The sequence below is a fragment of the Scyliorhinus torazame genome, chromosome 20, assembly GCF_047496885.1.
Source record: "Scyliorhinus torazame isolate Kashiwa2021f chromosome 20, sScyTor2.1, whole genome shotgun sequence".
NCBI classification, from domain to species: Eukaryota; Metazoa; Chordata; class Chondrichthyes; order Carcharhiniformes; family Scyliorhinidae; genus Scyliorhinus; species Scyliorhinus torazame.
The window spans coordinates 30,461,907-30,477,210 of record NC_092726.1 but is presented as its reverse complement, the minus strand read 5'-3'; the positions used below and the strand labels follow the sequence as shown (position 1 = coordinate 30,477,210).

The following is a 15,304-nucleotide window of genomic DNA, read 5'->3' as shown; positions in this document are numbered from 1 at the left end:
TCCACAAAGGACAGGTGGTACGGTACGGTCCAACTACTTGGAGCGTTCCGCGGCAATGAGGCCAGGCCCATCCTTCGCAACACCGGGGACAGGTAGAACCTCAGTATGTAGTGACACTTGGTGTTTGCGTACTGGGGGTCCACGCTCAGCTTGATGCAGCTGGACACAAAGGTGGCCAACAGGGTGAGGGAGGCGTTGGGTACGTTCCGCCCTCCCTTCTCCAGAGGTTTGTACATGGTGTCCCTTTGGACACGGTCCATCTTGGATCGCCAGATAAATTTGAAGATGGCCCGGGTGACTGCTGTGGCGTAGGCTCGGGTTATGGGCCAGAACTGCGCCACGTACAGTAGCACCGAGAGTACCTCACACCTGATGACCAGGGTTTTGCCCGCAATGGAGAGGGAGCGTTGCTCCCACCAGCCCAGTTTCTGTCTTACCTTTCCTATGCGCTCCTCCCAGTTTTTGGTGCACGCCCCAGCAGCTCCGAACCATATCCCCAGCACCATCAGATAATCGGACCTGACAGTGAAGGGGACAAAGGACCGGTCGGCCCAGTTCCCAAAGAACATGGCCTCGCTCTTGCCCCGGTTTACCTTGGCTCCAGAGGCCAGTTCAAACTGGTCGCAGGTGGTCAAGAGCCTGCGTACAGACGCAGGATCCGAGCAGAAGACGGCAACGTCGTCCATGTACAGGGAGGCCTTGACTTGCATGCCTCCACTGCCTGGGATCGTCACTCCTCTTATACGCGGATCCCTCCTGATGGACTCGGCAAAAGGTTCTATGCAGCACACAAAAAGGGCAGAGGAGAGAGGGCAGCCCTGCCTGACTCCAGATCTGATCTGGAACTTTTCTGATTCCCACCCATTGATTGAGACTGCGCTATAGATGTTTGTGTAGAGCAGTTTGATCCAATTGCGAATTCCCTCCCCAAACCCCATTTTGGAGAACACATCCATCATGTAGGTGTGCGATATTCTGTCAAAAGCCTTCTCCTGGTCAAGGCTGATGAGGCAAGTGTCCACCCCCCTGTCCTGCACGTAGGCGATCGTATCCCTGAGTAGCGCGAGGCTATCAGAGATCTTCCTGCCGGGTACAGCACAGGTCTGGTCAGGGTGGATCACCGACTCCAGAGCAGACCTGACCCGATTGGCGATGACCTTTGCTAGAATTTTGTAGTCCACATTCAACAGTGAAATGGGTCGTCAATTTCGAATTTCTTCCCTTTCCCCCTTCTGCTTGTAGATGAGGGTGATGATGCCTTTCCTCATGGACTCTGACATGCTGCCTTCCAGAAGCATACTCTCATACACTTCCAGCAGGTCTGGGCCCATCCACTCCCACAGAGCCGAATACAACTCAACCGGTAAGCCGTCGCTTCCGGGAGTTTTACTCGTCTCGAAGGACTTGGCGGCCTTTGTCAGCTCGTCCAGAGTTAGTGGTTTGTCCAGGTTTTCCAGCTCGCTGTCGCCTCTGACCTCCGTGATAGTCGACAGGAAGGTCTGGGAAACAGTGCTATCTGTTGGCTTCAGGTCATACAGTCCGGCATAAAAGGATTGGCTGATCCTCAGGATGTCAGACTGCGATGACTTTTCAGAGCCATCTTCTTCCTTCAGGCTGCTGATCACAGAGGTCTCTCTGTGCACCTTTTGGAAGAAGAAGCGTGAGCAGTTTTCGTCCTGCTCCACGGAGCGGACTCTGGAACGGAAGATAACCTTGGAGGCATCCGAGGCTTGCTAGCTCTTCACCTCTTGGAGATCCTCCTTGACATCTACCCCCATCGACTGCAGCTGGAGCACATTTTGCATACTTTTCTGGATCCTGGACATGACCCCTCGTCTCTCTCTCACCTTTTGAACGCCCTTGAGGATGAAAAACCTCTTGATATTCCCCTTGATTGCTTCCCACCAGAGATGCGGGGCCTCAAAGAGGGGTTTCACGGTTCTCCAACCATTGTAATCCCTCCTGAGTTCCTCGATGTTCTCAGGGGTCAGCAGTTTTACATTTAGCTTCCATGTCCCCCTGCCTACCCCCTGGTCTTCCTGCAGGTGGCAGTCGGCAAGTAGGAGGCAGTGGTCAGAGAAGAACACCGGCGTTACGTCGGTGGACCTGACCGTGAAAGCTCGGGACACAAAAAAGAAGTCGATCCTGGAGCGGACGGACCCGTCTGGCCATGGCCATGTGTATCTACGCTGCGCGCCGTCTGCAGGGTTGCTGCAGACGTCGAGCAGCTTGGCGTCTTTTACCGTTTCCATCAGGAGTCTGGACGTAGCGTCTAGTTTGCTGTCGGCTTTGCTGGATCGTCCAGCCGCATCGATGATGCAGTTGAAGTCACCACCCAGGATAACCGGCTTGGAGGTGGCCAACAGCAGTGGGAGTTGCTGAAGGACTGCCAGCCGCTCACTTTTTACGGCCGGGGCGTACACATTAATAAGTCTGAGAGGGGTGTTTTTGTATTTCACGTCTGCTACGAGGAGGCGCCCGCCCACCACCTCCTTAACGTCAGAGATGGTGAAGTTGCCTCCCCGCAGCAGAATACCCAGGCCGGAGGAGCGGCAGTCGTTTCCTCCTGACCAGATGGATGGCCCGTGGGACCACCAGCTCGACCAGCGCCTGTAGTTGCTGAGGTGCGGAATTCCGCACTCCTGCAGGAACAGTAGGTCAGCTTTTGCATTTGCCAAATAGTTGAGTGTGGCTACAGACCGCGAAGTATCTTTGATGCCTCGCACATTTATGGATGCAATTTTTAAACCCATTATAAAAAGGTAGATTTACCAGTCTCAAGAGTCCAGAGTCTATACAGTTGCCTGTTCCAGCTGTTGAATGTTCCCCAGCATGCCGGTCGTGCTCGCAAACTTTAGCACAGGTGCAGGGCTGAGGAAGCTGTTCTGGTCCGTACTGGCCCCGTGGTTTTGATGCAGATGCATTGGGGGGGGGGTGTATTCCTGGGGTTCGTCATGGCAGTCAGTAGGTGTTGGGGTTGCAGGCCGGTCTTCACCTGGGTTGTTGCTGCTCGTTAGTTTCGGGGGTTGGTCTGTGACCTTGTTTTCTTCCCGGTCGGTGGTCTGGAGGGTCTGTGCCTCCCGTTCCACGTTGGTGCTTTGTCTGTTTATTTGAGGCCGATTCTTGTCCTGTTTTCCCTCATCGGATGAGGTGTCGGCGCTAAGTGCGCCGGCTGAAAGGTGTCGCTTTTTGCCACTACCCCTCGGGGGGTTCTTCAGTTTGTTTTTTTGTTTCCGCTTTCGTTTGTCCCTGTTCACTGTTTCCCAGGGCTCTTTATTCTTTGTCCCATCCTCTTCCTCTTCCATTGAGTGTTCCTCATCAGATGGGGCTGGGGCTGGGTTGTCAGGAGGTGCTGGGGCCTCCTCTTTTTGTTGGGGGCCCTTCTGTTGCTTTTCCTCATTCTGAGCCGTGGTGTCTTTTTCGGTGGAGGGTGGATGCACCTCCTCTCTGGTCGCCTTTTTAACTCCGCTGCTGATGATTTGAGCGTATGTCGCCCCGCGTTTCGGGCAGGCCCTGTAAAGATGGCCGGCCTCCTCACACAGGTTGCAGGACTTGTCTTCCTTGCATTCCTTAGTCATGTGTCACTCCTGCCTGCAGTTTTTGCAGAAGGTCACACTGCAGTTTGCTGCAACATGCCCCGTTTTGCCACAGGTGTGGCATACTCGTGGCTGTCCCACGTAGTAGAGGTAGCCACGATTTGCTCCAATAGCGAAACTGGAGGGGGGATGCAGGATGGTTCATTTGCTGTCTGTTCATAGAGTCACCTTGACCTGGTGCTCACTTGTCCAGATGCCGAAGGTGTCTTTCACTTGCACGCTGTCACTTTTCAGTTCAGCGTACCTGGCGAGGAACGTCGGCACATCAGACACAGGGACGTGGGGGTTGTACGTGTGCAGTGTAACAACCCGATTTCGCTGCGACGGTAGCGTAAACAGAGGATCCACAGTCAGGATCGACAAGGGACTCTGGTTACCTTTTTCCTTGAAGACAATCAAGAATTTGATGCACGCTGCGACGCTCTTGAAGGTGACATCAAAAAAAACATTGTTGGGGAAGTTTTGCAAGCAGAAGATCTCTGTTGCTTTGAACCCTCAACACTCGAGCAGCACCCTCTTCACGAAATGTTTCCTGTCCACAGGTGACTCTTCTTCCGTTTTCTTCACTGTGACTCGGACAGTGTTTCGCACTCCCCAGCCTGGTGGTCGGGATGAAGCTGCATCCATAGCTCGTACGTTGGGTCTGAACTGTATCGGCGTTAGGCCTAAACCAGAGGTTTAGGCCAGTATGCAGATCCACCAATAGCAGCCGGGCTCCAAACGTTTCCTCTTTGACGACTTCAATCCCTCCGAGTTCTCCAATCCACGATCGTCATCGAGATCCTCAGCTTCCCTCGATCAAATGAGACTACACTTGATCTCAGCCAAAAGGCCGAGAAGCGATAGCCAATATTTTCCGGCTATGGCTCTTGTCCTCCTCGTCCACCGACATTCAGGAGCACCTTGCTGCGCTCGACTGTGCTTTGGAACTTTTAGTCTACGGTCACTGTTGGTCAAGAGACCTCCAGCTTGACCGAGCACGGTGGAGTCTGTGCATGCAGAACCAGTAAAACACAACAGGAAGACATCGTCTGGCAAGCCGCCCCCTGTCGTCACCAGATTAAATGGAGACGCTGTGAAGGCCCAGTGACACCCAACGGAGGGAGTCGAAAAAATCTCCACCTTTGCCGAACAAAGGGCAATCCGTGCAAGCAGCAAGTACTGGCGGAATCCAACAGACGGCAATGTCTAGTCTCCCTGAGCTCCACCCTGGCGTGTTGGTCGTGGAGTCAGGAAAACGAAAAGAGACGCCGTAAAGGTATACCTACATCCAAATCAGGATGCCGTTCAGTCTATCGCCACACTTCCCCGTTGTGCAGGATGAAGGGATGTGTTTACTGAAGTGAGGAGAAGGCAAGTCGGCATCCGAGGGTGAGAGTGAGTGGCCTGTAAAAAGCAGCAGGAAATCTGTTTGGCATATCAGCTGAAATCGGAGCCTGGCTGCCGCAAGTCCGCGAGCCCATAGGCTCACGACATTAGTGCGCGAAGCGCCCGCCAGCAGAAAAGCTAGCAATGCTCTGGAGCCTGAAAATTTTTTAATTGGTCAGGATGAGACAACTGGACAAGACAGAAGAGGGGAAGCCAGGTTTTGCGCCATTTTCTGCTTTTGCTCTATTTGTGCCCAAAGCGGGGTGAAGGCACTATTCCTGGAAACATTGCAAGACCAGGTTGATGCCTGGAGCGGAGCAAGAAAGCCCCTGAACCATCTCCGTGTCCCAAAAATCAATTTAATATTCGGTCCCCCGAAGGGGACATTCCAGATATTAAACTGATAAGAACAGATACTACACTTGATCTGAACCAAAAGGCCGAGATGCGATAGCCCATGTTTTCCGGCTATATCCCGAGTTATCCTTTACCCTTAATGAGCTGGTAAAATTACTTAGGATGTTCGTTCATTTTACCTGCCTGTATCCTTTCATGTACCGTTTTTGCTCTCCTAATTTCCTTAAGTTCCCAGTCCACATTGCGACCCCGGCCCCGGGTCACTGGCCGCGTGGAGTTTGCACATTCTCCCCGGTTCTGCGTGAGTCTCACCCCACAACTCAAAGATGTGAGAGGTCGGTGGATTAGCCACCATAAATTGGAAAAATAATTGACTACTCTAAATTTTAAGAACTGTGTATTTCAATGTAAAACAAAAAAGAGGCTGTCAGAGACCCCAGAGATTGTCCTACACGGTGAATCTGTGCAGTGCAGAGTCCAGGAGGCTGCAATCCGGTGTCACAGTAGTTTGCACGCTTGCCTCAGCGCGCCAGCAACCCAGGTTCAATTCCAGCCTCGGATGTCTGTCCATGTGGAGTTTGCACTTTCTCTGACACGGTTTCCTCTGGGTTCTCTGTTTTCCTCCTGCAGTCCAAATATGTGCAAGTCAGGTGGATTCGCCGTGCTAAATTGCCCTTTAGGTTAGTTTGGGTTGCGAGAATGTGGATAGGGTGGCGGTGTGGGCTTAAATAGGTCGCTCTTTCTAAGGGCTGGTGCAGACTCGTTGGGCCGAATGACCCGCCTTCCGCTCTGTCGGGATTCTATGATTCTATAAAGAATCGTAACCTGCATTCGAGCCTGACGTGGGATTTCGAAACAATCCAAGGCGAATGGCACAGGCAGATTGGCTTCTGAAGTCCAGCTTGGGTCAGTGGGTGTGGACAGTGGTTGGGAAATGAAACACATACATGTTCGGCTGCAGGGCAGGTGCATGTGTCCGTTGGAGCACCAGGTTAGAACGGAAGAGCGAAATATTACTCCAGACTATATCTGGATGTGTTCAGCAGAGTGCACTGGGGACACGCAGATCTCGTACAGCTCAGCTTGATCTGTTTTTATGAACAATAGAGCCAAAAATGACACAGAAAAGTCAGTCCAAAGTATATCTCGACGTAGTGCACTGATGTGTGAACAGCAGTGTGGATAGGAAGGCAGAATTGCCCTTCTAAAGTTCACCAGCTTCTTCAATATAGAACAGTCGGCTGGATAGGAAAACAATTATTCTTCCTGAGCATTGCTGGATATGGTATTGTGGAAAGTCCGGTGGATTGGGACACTAACTAAGGTGGGATTTATGCAGTCGAGCAATTGGGGGCAGAGGATCTATCCATTTCTATCTTTTAAAAAAAATCTTTATGACGTTGAAGACTTGTTTAAATTCCCCCTAACCTCCTGCGCTCCAGAAAGACGAATCCCAGCTTCTACACACAACTGGGTTGCAGGACAGCCACATCCATCGTCACACGGATGTGTGGGGCGGGCGGGACCATGAGGAACGAGGGCTCACCACTGCGCTATCCTTCTCCCAGTTTTACTGGTGCTTCCTGTCCCATTTTCAGCCTGTCTCACAACTGGCGTGTCCCGTCCATCGATGAACTGTTTCATCCCTAAGCTGAGGGCTTGTAGGTGAATAGCCCCCGGTAGAAGGTCTCAAATGCCTCGTAGACATTTTTTGGCTCTGCCACTGGATTCGGTCTGCTGCTTCTAATCTGAGCTATTACCCCCGTGGCTGCCTGCTTTCTCAGCTGGCGAACCAGCAGTGGCTGGCTTTATCTCCGTGTTCGTAAAGGGTCTCCCGTACCTGGCGGAGTTGCTGCAATGCTTCCCTCGTGGAGAGCAGATCAAAGTCCATTTGTAGCTTTTTCCTCTCCGCCAGGAGTTCTTTGGTCGGGCCCTCAGAGTATCGCCTGTCGACCTCCAGTATGGAGTCCACAACTGTCGCCTAGCCGCCCTCTCTACCTTGTCTCTACGTGCGTTCTTGGCCATGATCTCACTCCTGATCACAGCCTTCGTGGCCTCCCAGAGCGTGAAGGGCGGGACTTTTAGTTATTAATAATATAGTCATCTGTGGCCTGTGATATTTTCTTGCACAAAGCATTCTGGGCAAGTCGGGCCATGTCCAACCTCCATGTGGGGGGCGTGGTAGCAGGCATTGAGCAAAACGTATTAATCTGGCTGCATATTAATATGGAACCATATTGATATGGAACAGCATTAATGTGGCTGGATATTAATATGGAACATTATTCACATGGAGCAGTATTAATATGGCTGCATATTAACTTGGAACCGTATTAATATGGAATAGTATTAATATGGCTGAATATTAATATGGAACAGTACTAATATGGAACAGTATTAATATGGAACCATATCTTCACAGCTCCAGGGTCCCAAATTTGATTCCTAGCTTGGGTCACTCTCTTTGCGGAGCCTGCATGTTCTCCTGGTGTCTGCGTGCATTTCCTGCTGGTGCTCCGGTTTCCTCCCACAAGGCCAGAAAGACGTGCTTGTTAGGTGAATTGGACATTCTGAATTCTCCCTCTGTGTACCCGAACAGGCGCCAGAATGTGGCGACGAAGGGCTTTTCACAGTAACTTCGTTGTTGTGTTAATGTAAGACTACTTGTGACAAAGATAATTATTATTAATATGGAATGTGGCTGGATGTTAATATGGAACTGTATTACTATGGAACAGTGTTAATATAGCCGGATATTAAAATGGCCAGATATTAATATGGAACAGTACTAATATGGAACAGCGTTAACATGGCTGGATATTAATATGTAACAGTGATCATATAGAACAGTATTAATATGGAACACTACTAATATGGAAAAGTTATAATATGAGCGATTATTAATATGTAACAATGTTTATATGCTGGACATTAATATGGAACAGTACTCATTTGTAACGGTCTTAAAATGAAGCAGCACGAATATGGAACAGTAGTAATATGGAACAGTATTAATGTGGAAGAGTATTAATATGGAACAGTATTAATATGGAGCCGTTTTAATATGGCTGCATATTAAAATGGAGCAGAATTAATATGCTGTATAGAAATATGGAACAGTATTATTTTGGCTGGATCCCGTTCAGTTTTTGGAAGGGCATATACTGGCCTCGGGAAAGTTGTTTTTTAGGTCTCCAAAGCAATTCGCTTTACATAAACATGTTTAATGTTTAAAAACATGATTTATTATCGGGCACATTTTAAGTCCGATTACAGTAGGGCACTTTTAATTGGTGTGTTACTGTAAGGCTCTGTTTAAATAAGGTCCGTTTGACTGTAGGGCACTGTTTAAATACATTTGATTGACTATAGGGCACTGTTTAAATGCATTTGGTTTGCTGTCGGGCACTGTATTAATGCATTTGATTTCCTGTAGGGCACTGTTTAAATGCATTGATTTACTATGGGCACTGTTAAAATGCGTTTGATTTATTGTAGGGCACAGTTTAAATGCATTTCATTTACTTCACCGCACTATTTAAACGCATTTGGTTTACAACAGGGCACTGTTTAAATTCATGTAATTTACTGCAGGGCACTACTTATATGCATTTGAGTGTTGGGCACTCTTTAAATACATTTAGTTAACTGTCAGAAACTGTTTAAAAGCATTTCGTATACTGTAGGGCACTGTTTGAATGCATTTGATTCACTGCAGGGCATTTTTAAAATGCATTTAGTTCACTGTAGGATACTGTTAAAATGCATTTGATTTATTGTAGCGCCTGTTTAAAAACATTTGATTTACTATGTCACTGTTTAAATGCATTTGGTTTACTGTAGGGCACTGTTTAAATGCATTTGATTTAACGTAGAACACTGTTTAAATGCTTTTGATTTACAGGAGGGCAATGTTTAAATGCATTTGAATATCGGGCACTGTTTAAATTCAATTAGTTTACAGTAGGGAACAAAATGCATTTGATTTACTGTTGGGCACTGTTTAAATGCATTTGATTTACTGGAGGGCACTGTTTAAATGCATTTGATTTACTGTAGGGCACTGTTTAAATGCATTTGATTTACTGTGGTGCACTGTTTAAAAGTATTTGTTTTACTCTTGCACAGTGTTTAAACGCATTTGATTGACTGTCGGGGCACTGTTTAAATACATTTGATTTATTGTCGGCACTGTTTAAATGCATTTAATTTACTATAAAGAACTGTTTAAATACATTTGGCACCGTTTAGATATAATTGATTTATTTTAGGCCACTGTTCAAATGTATTTGATTTACTGTAGGGCACTGTTTAAATGCATTTAATTGACTCGAGGGCACTGTTTAAATGCATTTGATGGACTGTTGTGCGTTATTTAATTATATTTGATTTACTGCAGTACACTGTTTAAATACTTTGGATTTATTCTGGGGCACTGTTTAAATACATTTGATTTACTGTCGGGCAGGTTAAATGCATTTGATTTACTGCAGGGCACTGTTTAAATGCCTTTAGTTTGCTGTCGGGCACTGTTTAAATGCACTTGACTTACTGTAGGGCATTGTTTCAATGCGTTTGATTTCGTGTCGGACACTGTGTAAACGCATTTAATTTATTCTAGGGCGCAAATTTAACTACTTTTGATTTACTGTCAGGCACTGTTTAAATGCAATTAATTTACTATAAATCACGATTTAAATATATTTGGCTCACTGTGGGGCACTGTTTGAATGCATTTGATTTACTTCATGGCGCTTTTTAAATGCATTTAGTTTCCGGTAGGGCACTGTTTAAATGCATTTCATTTACTGCAGGGCACTATTTAAATGCATTTGATTGACTATAAAGCACTGTTCAAAAACGTTTGGTTTACTGTAGGGCATTGTTTAAATGCATTTGATTTAACTTAGGGCACTGTTTAAATGTATTTGATTTACAGTCGGGCACTGTTGAAATGCATTTAGTTGACTCGAGGGCACTGTTTAAATACAATTGATGGACTGTTGTGCGCTATTTAATAATATTTGATTTACTGCAGTGCACTGTTTAAATACTTTGGATTTATTCTGGGGCACTGTTTCTGTACATTTGATTTACTGTAGGGCACTGATTAAATGCCTTTAGTTTGCTGTAGGAAAAAGAAAGGGAGAAAGAAAGAGATAGAGAGGAATAAGAAAGGGAGAGAGACGGAAATAAATGAGAGAGAGAGAAGAAATAGAAAAGGTGAGAGAAGAAAGTAGAAAAGGAAGAATAGCCCCAGCAGAACAAAGAGAAAGAGAAAGGGAGATACAGATCAGGGGAAAAAATGAAGAGAGAGAGTTTGAACTTCAGAAAATAGCCATGAAACATGACAGTCAGTTAAAATTGGTAGACGCATAGGGAAACGTACAGTTGGATGATAGTGATGAGGATAGTGAGAAAGAGCGTCAAAGTTGAAGGCTTGGTGGAATTTTTATTTAATATGTCCAAGCAGTGCCAAGGTTTGACGAGAAGGAGGTAGAAGCCTTTTTCATTTAATTTGATAAGGTGGCTAAACAAATAAAATGGCCCCAGGACATGTGGGTATTACTGATTCAAACAAAGCTGGAAGGTAGAGCCAGTGAAGTGTTTGCATCACTACCGCAGGAGGTATCTGGGACGTATGAGGATGTGACAAAATCCATCTTAGGTGCATATGAACTCGGGCACGAAGCTCACTGACAAAGGTTTAGAAAATTAAAGAAACAATTTGGTCATACATACATGGAGTTTGAAAGGCTCAAACAAATTAATTTTGATAGGTGGATAAGGGATTTGAAAATAGACCAAACGTACAAAGCTCTCAGAGAAATTATACTTTTGGAGGAGTTTAACATTGAATTCCTGATGCAGTATGCACTCATGTGCATGAACAGAGCGTTAAAATTGCGAGATTAGCAGCAAAATGGCAGATGATTATGAATTAGTTCATAAATCAAAGCTTGGTTTCCGACATCAGTTTCAGCCTGTGAGGGATAGAAACTGGGGACATGAGAAATACTCAAGTGGTAAAAGTAAAGGTGATGTGATGGGATATAATAAGGAGAATGTACCTCAGAGTAAAAATCCAGGAGGGTGGAAGAGACATGAAAAGGTTCAAATGTTTTCACTGCAATAAATTGGCCATGTAAAGTCACAGTGTTGGTGCTTGAAGAAAAGCGCTGGGAAGGCTGATGTGGTAAAACAGGATAAGACAGTGGGGGTAGTTAAAGTGGTAAAGGAAAGCCCAAATGAAGCGAAGGAGTTGCAAAAGATTGTACACCTGATCAAGAGGTGATTTATCAAATGGTGCCAGATCTCTTTAAAGAATTTACTTGTGTTGGTAAAGGTTACTCATGTGTATCATGAGGAGTAGGTAAAGAAGTCACAATTTTAAGAGATACGGGAGCTAATCAATCTTTAATGGTAGGAGATGAGGAGTTATGTAGTTTGGGAAGAATGCTGCCAGAAAAGGTGGTAATATGTGGAATTCAGGGTGAGAGGAGTAGTGTTCAATTATATAAGGTAAGGTTGGAAAGTCCAGTGAAGAGGCGTGAGGTGTTAGTGGGAGTAATAGAGAAACTATCTTGTCCAGGATTACAGTTTATCTTGGGTAATGATATAGCTGAATCGCAGGTGGGAGTGATGCCCACGGTGGTTGATAATCCAGAGGAAAATCAGACAACTGAAGTGTTGAAGTATTTTTCCCGATTCTGTAGTTACAAGGTCGCAAAGTCACAGGTTAAGACAGGAGGGGAATTCAGAGAGTGAAGATGAAGTTGAAGTGCAATTATCAGAAAGGATTTTTGATCAGATGGTTGACAAAGGTGGAGGATGAGGCGGATATTTTTAGTTCAGGAAAATTGGCAGAGTTACAACAGAAAGGTGTAGAAATAAAACGGATGTATCAGAAACATACACGGAAGAGTGTATAACAGAGTTTTATTACCGTAAAAGTAATGGCTTGATGAGAAAATGGAGACCTTTACATATGCAGGCTGATGAAAAGTGGGCAGAAGTTCATCAAGTAGTATTGCCGTTGGGTATGGAAAGGAGGTGTTGCGAGTTTCACATGAGGTTCCAGTGGGAGGTCATTTGGGAATAAGGAAAACTTAAGCTAAAATACAAAAACAATTTTATTGGCCTGTACGCCAGAAAGATGTAATTAAATGTTGTCAGTCATGTCACACATGTCAAATGATAGGGAAACCTCAAGCAGTGATAAAAGCAGCGCCCTTAATACCCGTTGCAGCATTTGAGGAACCTTTTCCAAGGGTCCTAATTGATTGCGTAGGACAACTTCCTAAAACAAAATGTTGGAATCAATATCTTTTGGCGATAATGGAGGTGTCTACTAGGTTTCCGGAGGCCATCCAGTAACATTACAGCTAAAAAGATTCTGGAGGAATTACTTGAATTATTTACTAGCAATAGACGACCCACAGAAATACAGCCGGATCAAGGGTCAAATTTTACCTCCTGATTATTCAAAGAAGTTATGGATAGTTTAGGAATAAAACAATTTAAATCAACTGCGTACCACCCAGAATCGCAGGGAGTATTAGAATGGTGATGTCAGAAATTAAAGACAGTGTTGAGGGCTTCGTGTCACGATAATTGAGAGGATTGTGATAAAGAAATTCCATTCGTACTGTTTGCAATTATGGATGCACCTACTGAGTCAACCAAACTTGGTCTTTTGAACTAACCTTTCGTCATGAGGTACGAGGGTCACTTAAATTGAGTAAGGAAAAATTGGTGAGTGAGTAATCAGAAATTACATTATTGGATTACGTGGCAAATTTTAGGGAACTATTAAATAGAGCAGGTCAATTGGCTAGACAACATTTAAAAGTTGCACAAAATGCGATGAAACGGGTAGCGGACAAGAAATCCAAAGTTTGTTGTTTCGCCTGTGGAGATCAAGCTTTAGTATTGTTCCAAGTGGGAGGTGAACTTTTAAAAGCTAGGCTTTGTGGACCATATCAGATTGAAAGGAAATTAAGTGAAATGAATTACGTGGTAACAATACCAGATAAAAGGAAGACTCACCGAGTGTGTCATGTGAATATGCTTAAAAGGTGCTTGGAAAGGGAAGGAGAGAAAAAGGTTTTAATGATTCTAACTCAAAATGACCAACCAAATCCAGATGACTGTGAATTTGACACACCTCAAATTAAATTGGAAAACGGGGATGTTCTTAAAAATTGGGATAAATTGTAGAGTTACCTTCCAGAGGAAAAACGGACTGACCTGAAAGTTATCACATGGGCAAGTTTGTGGACATAAATTGGGAAGTACTAAAATGGCTATACATGATGTAGATGTGGGAAATGCTGTTCCAATCAAACGACATCCATGTAGACTTAATCCTTTAAAATTGGCACAGGTTAACAAAGAGATGGTGATTATGCTTTAAAATGGCATAATTGAAGTGGGTTGCAGCCAATGGAGCTCGCCCATAGTGATGATACCAATACCAGACGGTACCCAACAGTTGTGTGTAGACAATAGAAAGGTTAATGCAGTTACAAGAACGGGCTCTTACCCTATCCCACGTTTGGAGAATTGCATTGAGAAAGTGGGACAATCAGCTTTTATTTCCAAACTGGATTTACTTAAGGGTTACTGGCAGGTACCTTTATCCGAAAGGGCGAAGGAGATTTCAGCTTTTGTGACTCCAGATGGTATATAACAATTCAAAGTTATGCCATTTGGCATGAAAAACGCCGAACCACGTTTAAATGGTTAACTAACAAAGTTGTTTCAGGATTACCCAATCGTGTGGTATACATCGACGATCTGATAGTTTTCAGCCAGACATGGAAAGAACAGTTGAAACGTCTGATGGAATTATTCGATCGACTTCAGGAGGCGGGTTTGGTGATAAATCTAGCCAAAAGTGAATTTGGAAAAACCCAAGTCACTTTCATTGCGAAGTTTCCGATACCCTCAAACGTAGGGAAATAATGCGATTTCTTGGCATGAGTGAATTTCATTAAACATTTAAGTAAAATTTCATGTTAAAAGTGACTGTCAATCGAGAAGGGCTTCAGTTGAAGAAGAAGAACACAAATGGACTATATTATTATCCCTGTGTGCGTGTGTTGTTTTTAGAAACGCAAAAGCGTGTTTACTTCGTGCATTTCTTAAAGGATAGTGACAAGGTGAAAAATGAAACCATCTTGAAGTTGATGGTTTATATTTTTTCTTGGGCGGAGATGTCATGTGAGAGTACCTTTAAGAAATGGGTGTTTAAGAAATGTACCTTTAAGAAACGGGTGTTTATCAGTGATGTCAGAGTATGGGTGGAGCTGGGCTGTCTGGCAGCTTTTTACTTTCGTTTTAGGCTGTTTGCTGCAGGGTGTGTTTTAGTCTCAGTGTTGGAGCAGAAGCCAGACAGAGCGGGTGTACTCTTGATCTCTCTGCCATGAAGCGTCTATCTCTTGATCATTTGGTGAAGTCAGAATTATGAACGTTTTCAGGAGTATATATAAATGATTTGGAGGAAAATGTAACTGGTCTGATTAGTAAGTTTGCAGACGACACAAAGGTTGGTGGAATTGCGGATAGCGATGAGGACTGTCTGAGGATACAGCAGGATTTAGATTGTCTGGAGACTTGGGCGGAGAGATGGAGTTTAACCTGGACAAATGTGAGGTAATGCATTTTGGAAGGGCTAATGCAGGTAGGGAATATACAGTGAATGGTAGAACCCTCAAGAGTATTGAAAGTCAAAGAGATCTAGGAGTACAGGTCCACAGATCACTGAAAGGGGCTACACAGGTGGAGAAGGTAGTCAAGAAGGCATACGGCATGCTTGCCTTCATTGGCCGGGGCATTGAGTATAAGAATTGGCAAGTCATGTTGCAGCTGTATAGAACCTTAGTTAGGCCACACTTGGAGTATAGTGTTCAATTCTGGTCGCCACACTACCAGAAGGATGTGGAGGCTTTAGAGAGGGTGCAGAAGAGATTTACCAGAAT

General features: G+C 45.1%; 1 non-coding gene across 1 annotated transcript; it reads right to left on the bottom strand.

Moving 5' to 3' along the window:
- Positions 1 to 5,226: 5,226 nt before the first annotated feature.
- Positions 5,227 to 5,416, bottom strand: LOC140397097 (U2 spliceosomal RNA). Its single transcript, XR_011936694.1, has one exon. It is a non-coding gene; the product is annotated as a U2 spliceosomal RNA (small nuclear RNA).
- Positions 5,417 to 15,304: the final 9,888 nt, after the last annotated feature.